Here is an 8,831-nt window from a genome sequence, read left to right as displayed (position 1 = left end):
CGGGCCAGACCGGGTCCTCCCCTCCCGCCCCCGTTCCCCCTGACCCCTCCGTCCCCGCCCCCACCCCGGGCCCCATCCGTGGGTGCGCCTCCATCCGCTCGTCCCCGCCTCCTCTAGCCGCCCCCCAGACCTCACCCCGCCCCAGGCACCCCGCCCCTGCGCGCCCTCGGGCGGTCCTCCCCGGGCCGCCTCCACCCTGCGCGGTCCCAGAGGGAGAGCCGACCAGCGAACAGTGGAGGGATGCCGGCCCGGAGTGGGTTCCTGGGGCGCCCATCCGAGCAGGCGGGCGGGGAAGCGAAAGACAATTTCCCCCCAGTGCTCCCCGGTTCGCTATAACCCCCCGGAGGGGGAACGGAGACTCCCCGCGCTTCGGTCCCGCAGAGCCGACTGGGGAGGCGCGCCTGCACGGAGCCGCCGGCGTGGGTCCAGGACCGCAAGGTCCACGCGCGCCGCGGGTTCAAACCCAGCGGGTGGAAAGGCCGGGGGACTCGGGAGTGGATCTTTTCGGGGTGACTGGCCCCTGCGCTCCGACTCAGCCTTGGGCACGAGTCCTTACGCCCCTGGCCTACTGCTTCTCCGTCTTGAAATACAGGTGCCCTTCAGTTCTGACGAGTCCGAACCGTTCGTGATGGAGTCAGGTTATAGTGAAAACACGGCTAAACCTGAAAACGGAGACACACACACACTTACACATACGCGCTGCACAGCCTAGCAGCCTCTCCCTCCTGAGTCTGGAAGGAAAGCCTCCCCTACCCCCCGGTTCCCTCACCCTCCGCGCCCGCGCCCCTGAGTCCCGGCCTTCGTCTGCCTGCCAGGGTTGGGGGGGGGGGCGGCGCTCGGGGGTGTGGACGCGGGCGTCCCGCCTGGGGACAGGCACGAAGCTGGAGGATGGAGGAAGTGTCAGTCTTAGAGAGATCCGGTGACCCCTCTCTCCCCGGGGCCACGGAGCGTCGGGGATTCCCTGCGGAATGATCTCAGCTCTCCCTGGCCTAGGGGGCTGGCCTGCTGTGCGAAGCGTGGTTCCCTGTTCCCTTGCTGACAAGGTGGCAAGGCGCAGCGGCACCCCTCCGCCATGTTTGCCCACAGCCCTTTCAGCGGGGAAAGGCTTCACTCCTCAGCTGCTGGCATCATGGTCCTGGGCCCCCCACCCTCCCTGCTTAGTGGTCCTTGCCCCCAGGGACTTTCATCCCAGCAGCCTGGACCCCTAGGCTTCTAGGGCTTGCTCTCTGACACCCAGAACTCTCCAGGCCACTCCTGTGGGGAACCCAGCTGCCCAGACAGCTCACAGGTATTCTGAACCACAAATGCCTCTGGTGTGCCAGGCAGGCATGAGTCAGGGTCACTTGTAGGGGTGAGTTAGGCTCTCTGGAGCAGCGGCCCCCTTCCAGATGGCCTTGTGTGGCGAGAAGGAGTGACCACTTTTCTGTGAGTCAGGGTGACTTGGATCTCAGCCCCAGCTCTGTTTCCAGTTAGCTGTGTTACCTCAGGTCCTCTGGCCGCTTCTGTAAAGGAGAGCTTGTCCTGGGGGGGTCTGAGCCCTGTGACATTCCATCTGAGTATGCCCACTTTCCCTGTGAACGCTTCAGGTGAGAAGACTGGAGCCTTGGGGCTCCATTCACCCCCTCCCCAAGGCCAAGTGGAAATGCCCTGTGAAGAGGAAGTGACTCTCCTGTCATTAGAACCAGCGGTTTCCTTTTAGATCCATGAAAACTTGGGGACAGTCCTAATGTGCATGGTTTGAAAAAGGGGGACAACTGGAAAATTTTTCTTCTGGAGTTTTTCAAATATTCCCAGTTTCAGGGATCAGTTTCTTTAACCTCAGGATCCCTGCCCTGCCATCCTTGACCTCCAACCGGCCCCTGCAGTTCTGCTTCTCTGCCTTTCTGTAGATCCCCACACATCTCTACACAGGGCACCTGGGGAAGCTTAGGTGTGGGGGGCATAGCTCCCCAGGCTCCTGTCAGAGCCCAGGATGACCCAGCACCTGCCCTTACTAGGCCTGTATGTTGTGGTTGCTGAGTTTCATGACTGACTCTGGGGAAACGCTCCATTTATCAAAGCTGGTGCAGAGTCTGGTGCAGGCAAGGGCCCATCACCCCTAGAAGAATCTCTCCTCAGCTCTAGTCACTCAGTCCCTGTGAATCAAGCCCCTTCGTGGTTTAAAGGAAAGTGTCCACGTCAGCAGCTTCAGCGATTTGCCGAAATGACTACCTTGTCAAGCTCGTCCTTTGGGTGGAATTTCAGTTCGAGGTTTTCACCGGAGCCAGAGAGAAAGTGTCAGCCTGGCTTTGAGGACACTGCTGTCACATGGATTCAGTGGGAAGAGGCTGATTTCCTGGAGTTTCTGATGGACACTCCCTGCTGACCCACATGTCAGCCTGCCACCTGCACCACAAGGGGGACAGGGGAGTAACCAGGGCTCAGTGCTGGCAGCTTGGGCACTGCACTTCTGGAATCTGCACGACAACCAGGCAAGGTGGGACTGAGAGGCTGCCACTGTGGTTGAAGCCGCCCCTAACGTGGACGGGCCAGAGCAAGGGCACACTCAGGCCACAGACCCAGCAGCTGCCAGTAAGGATGCAGGAGACATAGAGCCTGTTATTAAGAGAAGGCATCTTCCTGTCTGCAGTGCTGGCTTTGCTGAGTTTGTATCACCAGTGGTGGGGATGGGGGCAACCCCCCAACGGCTGGCCCTAGGCCACATTCCATGTCACAGTCACCAGTGGGAGGAGGAAGGGCCCTGAAGCAGGTTCAGGAATTTGGGGCAGGGAGTGAGTCCTGAGGTCCCCATGTGCCAGCAGTTGCGTGAGCCCCGAGAGCCCCTAGTGGGAGGGGTGATGCCCAGGGCTGGATCTGGACAGAGTTCTGGGTCCTTACCTCCTGTCTGCTCGCCTTCCACCCTCAGCCTCTCACCCAGTCACCACGTGGGCTGAGGACCCAGGGCCACTGTCCCAGCCCTGGGACAGATCTCACTGCTCCCCGCCTGGGTCTGAAATGCACAGTAACAGGGGAGGTGGGATCCATCCTTTCCATGTGCTGAGGAGTCCCTGGGGAAAGACTTTGAAGAGGCCAGGCTCAGGGCCAGGCTGCTGATGGCCACCTGTGACCTGATTTTCAGCTAAAAGCTCAGGTTTTAACAAGTTTTATGACATGGGACCATGTCACATATGTGACATGACGCTTGACAGACAGGATGGTTCTTGGGCCAGATCCTTCCCAGCTCGATCCTACGACTGATCGACTCCCATCCTAGCTTACATCAGACAAAACACAGTTCACCTAAAATGCAATCTGATTGTATGAGTCATCTGTTTTTCAGGAAGAAGTGACCATGTATCTAGGAAGTACACAATGAAGAAGAAATTCAGGTGTAAAAGCTGAGTCTAGTAAATCAAATTTATAACAGATGTGATTGGATGATAACAGAATTGTTGCCATGTTCTGTAGCAAAGAGGAAAAGTGTCTCACCTGTAACTAACCCAGTGGCTTTCCCCAGCCACACCTCTGTGTTTGTTATTTTTTGAGACATGACATGGTCGTCTATGACCTGACCATCTTCTCTGACCTCTGGCACAGTGTAACAGTCTTCAGTTTTTCTAGAAGGAAGGGCTCTGAAGGGGGTGACAGGACCCTAGGATCTGGTTCCCAGTGACCCCCCTGACAAGCTGTGTGACCTCGAAGCTCGTCTCTCTCTCTCTGTGGCCCAAGGGGGTGGGGGAACCTTCCATCCAGGCGTCCAGAGTTCCCCTGCACCCTGGCCCCTATCTCACACACACAGGGCAGGGTGTGCGGGGCTGGGGCAGAGGCAGTGGCCATCAGCCAGGAGTCGGGGGGACACAGGTACTGGGCGGGGTGGGGGCCCAGGGGTCGCCCAGGGAGATCAGCTCTGGAGGGTGAGGGTTGTTGCGGGGAGGTGAGGAGACGCACCTTCACCAGAGCTTTTAAATCGGCTGAGGCCCGACAGCTTTCAGGCCTAGCTGTGGCAGGTAATATTTTTAAAACTGTCTTGGTATCATTTTCCCATTAAACACTAAGAGATGAGTTTTGCCAGATGAGAAGTCCTGGAGACCTGTACTCAACAATGTGCATGAACTGAACACTTAAACATGGCCACAGTGGTGCATTTCAGGTGATATGGTTTTACCACCATTCTTAAAAACAGGCAGTAATAGACAAGCTTCAGGAAAGCTGTAAAAGACTGACAAGGAACAAAAAACAACATCTAATCCCTAATCATTATTACTTGGTTAGTAACATTTGGACACATTTCCTATCATCTCTCCTTAGCCCCAGTGTTACCCGCTCAGAGGGAGGCCTTCACCAGCACTGGGGGCCAGAGCCCCTCCAGGTGGAGGTGGCCTGGGAGTCACAGGACGGCATCAGAGTGGGGGGCTGTCTTGCCAGCTCTGCCCATCACCCCCACCCTTTCTTCTGTGTCCCCTGCACAAGGATGGTCCCTGGTGGCTTCACTTTATTCTCTGTCCCCTCTTCTGTGACTTTTTGGTGTTCTCTCCTTGTGGGCACAGAACTCGCCACTAAGAAAGGTCAGTACCACAGTGAGTCTGTGGTCCGGCAGGTGGGCTTCATTTTGGCCCTCCCACATGGGGACATGGCTGTAGCTGCAGCCTTGCAGGGCCGCTGGGCAGGTGGTGGGGGTGCGGAAAGCCTTCTCCTGGCGTTGGGCACAGAGCAGGCACTTGACGGAGACCTGGTACCTCTCTGTCCAGGGATGTAGGAGACAGGCTTGCTTGCTTGGTTGGGACAGCTGGGCTCTAAAAACTTCAGGTTACATTTAAGCAAAATAGAAACCGATCTAAGTGATCACGTGATTTGGAAGGTAGTTGTTTGTGTGTCGGGGGGGGGATGGAGAAATGTTAATATATACTCTTTTATTTAAAAACAGGAGAGCTTCTGGATTGGTGAACTGGTGGCCCTTCCCTGTGCCCTGGCCTAAACATCTCTTCCATCTGACTGTCCTGAATTCCATCCTTTTGTAATAAACTAGTGACCTACCCAGTAAAAAATATACAAAATAAAATATTAACCTAGTTGACAGAACAAGCAGTAAGTTCCACCTTTTAGTTGGGGGAGGGAAAAGGAGGGAAGGAGGAGGAAAGGGAAGAAAGCACAGAAGGGCAGACACAGCACCATGCTGAAGGGGTGGGAAGCACAGAGAAGATTCTCCGTGTGTTTACACGGGAACTGTCCCTAGGACCTGCCTGGCCCTCAGACCCACTCGCTGGCCGCAAAAGTGCTGAGGTCAGGGGCTGGGTACTGCCTGCTCTGGTGGTGGGATACTATTTGAGTAATTAATGATGATTCATTGATTTACTCCCTTTTTTCTTCAACAGTCTTTACTATGTTGTGAACGCTATTAGATGTATAGGGAAGCCTGGCCTGCTGCAGCCCATGGGGTCGTAAAGAGTCAGACATGACTGAGCAACTGAACAACGATTAACTGTATAATCCTATAATCCTTATGAGGTTTTAGGAACATCTGTGCAGACAAAAAATAACAATGACAATAATGCCATGAGTTGGGAGCAAATAGCAAGCACCATCATGCTTACTGTTAAACAACTTGGAGATATTTTCATGTTAATATTAAGGAAGAAATGATGGGAAAAAGCTGTCCATGAACATGTGAGAGCACAGGCCTGTGGAGACACAGCCAATGGAGGATTCAATGGGACCTGTCTGCACAGGAAGAGCAGAGCCCCCAAGGACAGCATGGGCAGGGCCAGCTGCGTGGCACAACCAGCCAGTCCTGGTAAGATGTGGGTGCCATCCAGGCTGGGCGCCTCTGGCCTTGACTTCTAGTCTGGAGGGCAGAGGAGCTGCTGATACAAGCAGTCTTGGGGGAAAGGCCCTGGACCTCTGCACCAGGGACCAAGGAGGTGGGGTTCCCTTGGATGCCCAAGCACTCCCGCCCACCACCTGCACACTCAGAAGTCAACCAGTAGTTTCCAGTGCTTTGTGGGTGATGAATCCCATGAGCATTTGTACTCACACCAGGGTACATTTTTTGTGATAAATGTTATAGGCCAGAAATCGCATCCACTTATTAGTTGTCCTTGCTTTGTGGTCTCATTGGTGGAAAAAGACTCAATTTTGTGTGTCCCTACTCTTCCCTGACCTTTGGGCCCAGTTATGAAACCATTTCTCTGTTGTTTGAATGCTGTTGTGGGTCCCAGCCTGAGTCTTTAGGCTTCTTGAGTCTGGCTGAGCCCCTCCCTGTGAAGCCACCACTTGTTTCCTGCCATCCTCGGCCACCACCTCTCTGTGCTGTGTCTTCTGCTCAGGCCTTGGACCCCTGACAGCAAACGCTGTCCACCTTGGGGACCCCCATCCTCCTGCCTATAAGAGACCCTCAGGCCACCTCCTCACCCCCACCCCCGAGCTTGCAGCCTGCCTGCTCCTCCCCTGCACATCTCTGGATCCTTTAGACCTGACTGTCTTCCCTTCCAGCCCTTCTTATCACCCACTGGGTTGCTGTGTGGTGTGAAGCTGTCAGGAAAGATATTTAAAGCTGTGTTGCACTTTCACAACTAAAAGCACAAATGAGAATCATTGGTTTTGTGCTGCTTAAGCCAGCAGATTGGATTAAGTTAATCTGAATCATCCCCACTGCAGGTGGGCTGTTCTGATGGGCCCTTGTTCTGGTCCCAGATTCCAGTTGGATATGATTCACCCCCCTCCCCCTCCTCCAGCAGGAGTGTCAGAGCCAGCTCTCATCTGCCCCTCCTCCTTGTCTCAGCAACTGTGAGTGCCACGTGCCCACGAAGTGCCCACCAAGCTGCCAAGGCTCACCTCCTGGGTTGGGTTGTAAACTCCTCAGGTTGGAGACTAGACTTCCTGCCTGTAGTCATACTCAGCACATGAGTAGTAGTAAGTGAAGGCAGAAAAGACACACATATTTCACAGCCTCAAGGAACTTTCCTTTTCTGAAAGAGGGGACCCAGAATATTATGATGGGAAATGAAGAATTGAATAACATCTCCCTAAGCAAAGAGGTTTCCACCACCGATTTTCTGAGTTAAATATAAATTCAGGAGGTGCTTTGAAAAGAGTCATAACCATGTCACAACAGATTCTGATGCACCAGATATTTGTCAGAATTCCTTTCCCACCACTCAGGCTGGTTTGCGGCTAATCCTGACCCCTCTCTGCAGGGGTGGTGGGCACAGAGGGCATGTAGGGAGGGGTCTGGCCTGCCTTTCCTCCTCCACTGCTCAGGGGTGGGCAGCTTTCTCTGCTGACCAGTTTGCCGGGAGGGCGCCTGAGAGAAGGTATGTACCAACGCAAAGCCATGTGAATTCTTATTACTTCTTCCCCAACAGGAAAACCCTTCTATTTGGAAAGCTAGACACAGTCCAGAAGGCTCCCCCCTCAGCTGTCCCAGCTGTCCTCAGGAATGCAGTGGCAGCCGCGCCCACAGGCCCGCTGGCCCCAGATTCAGAAAGCATCCCTCTCCACCCACCCCAGCAGCTCACCCCACACTGTGGCCCTTCCCTGCTAAATGTGTGTGTGCCCCCCACCCCCACCCCAGACACCTGCTCCCTGGGCCACTCATCCACTCCAAGGAGAGACAGAGGTATGTGCCCATTGTCCCAGTCCTGGGAGGGGCTGACAAGTTCACCCACCATCCTGTCCAGGCAGGTGCATCCACTCTTGCACAGGTGAGGAAGTCAAGTAACCCGTCCTGAGCCACACATTTGACTCCAGTTTCTTTTATTTTTTAAGTTCATTTTACTAGAATTAGAATACTGAACATGAAGCCTACCCTTTCCTAGTTCCCAGGTGTGTTGCCTCAGGTACAACCGCTGCAGGTTGAACATCTTCCCCTGGCTTCACTGACTGGCAACCACTGCCTGGACCCTGACTTCCTGACCCTGGTGGTGGGCCAGCACCCGCAGCTCTGCTGACATGACCCGTTTCAGGTGCAGTGGGATTGATTGGGAAGTGATGAACAGGAGAACCATCCGGTGAGATGCTCCTTCCCCGGAGGGCTAGAGGTCACAAGGCTTTCCTATCAGGTGAACACCCCACTCCCACAGCCCACTTCTGATGCAGCCGCCCCAGGCCGCCCTCCCCACCCTCTCATCTGGCTTCGGCTCAACAGAACAGCCGGCGAAGTGGTACCTCGAGGCCCCTGACTATTTTTATGCGGCCATCTGCATCCTGGCCAGGCCTGGCGGGCAGCAGCAGCCCAAGGAATCCCACGGCAGGTGGTGACAGCCGGACAGCTGGGACTCGGCCCTGCCGCGACTGTCCTGAGGATGCTGCAAATGTGTCGAGAGGACCGCTCAGGGCGACGTGGTGTCCGGCCCCCTCCACCTCTGCAGCCCTGAGACCGGTCTGGGCGCTGGGGTGGGGTGGGTTGAGGGGAGAGCACGCGCCCCCCCACCCCCCCCCCCACACCTCTCCTAGAACAGCCCGGGAGCCCTGGACGTGGAGAGGAAAGGGCGCTGAGTCAGGCGGCGGCTGAGTCAAGGCACCGGGCGCTGAGTGAAAATTCCTTTTTTGGAAGTGAGGCCGTCCCTTTCCTGGAGGCCGAATCCCCGGGAAGTGACGCCGTCTCACTCGCGGAGGCAGCAGCGGCCCCTGGCGGAGGTGCTGGGAGCCGGGCGCCGTCTCGCCCCAGGAGGCCTGGGGACGCCCCTTTCGTCCGCCCGGACCTCGGGGAAGGGCTTTCAGCCGCGCTCCTTGTAAGGGAAGCGCGCAGCGAGCCCGCGGGCGGGGTGGCGTCTCCCCTATCAGCGAGAAGGACGAGACCCTGAAATGCCTGCGTTTTTTGTTTTTTGTTTTTGCTGAGTTTGAAAAAAGAGGCT

The 8,831-nt window shown here is 55.8% G+C and overlaps 1 long non-coding RNA gene across 1 annotated transcript; it reads right to left on the bottom strand.

Moving 5' to 3' along the window:
- Positions 1 to 7,714: 7,714 nt before the first annotated feature.
- On the bottom strand, positions 7,715 to 8,831 carry LOC138428360 (uncharacterized). Its single transcript, XR_011252399.1, has 2 exons — positions 8,422 to 8,831; positions 7,715 to 8,282 (listed from the first exon to the last, which is right to left on the bottom strand). It is a non-coding gene; the product is annotated as an uncharacterized lncRNA (long non-coding RNA).

The sequence above is a fragment of the Ovis canadensis genome, chromosome 23 (assembly GCF_042477335.2).
Source record: "Ovis canadensis isolate MfBH-ARS-UI-01 breed Bighorn chromosome 23, ARS-UI_OviCan_v2, whole genome shotgun sequence".
Taxonomy (NCBI): Eukaryota; Metazoa; Chordata; class Mammalia; order Artiodactyla; family Bovidae; genus Ovis; species Ovis canadensis.
This window is presented reverse-complemented; position numbering and strand designations above follow the sequence as displayed.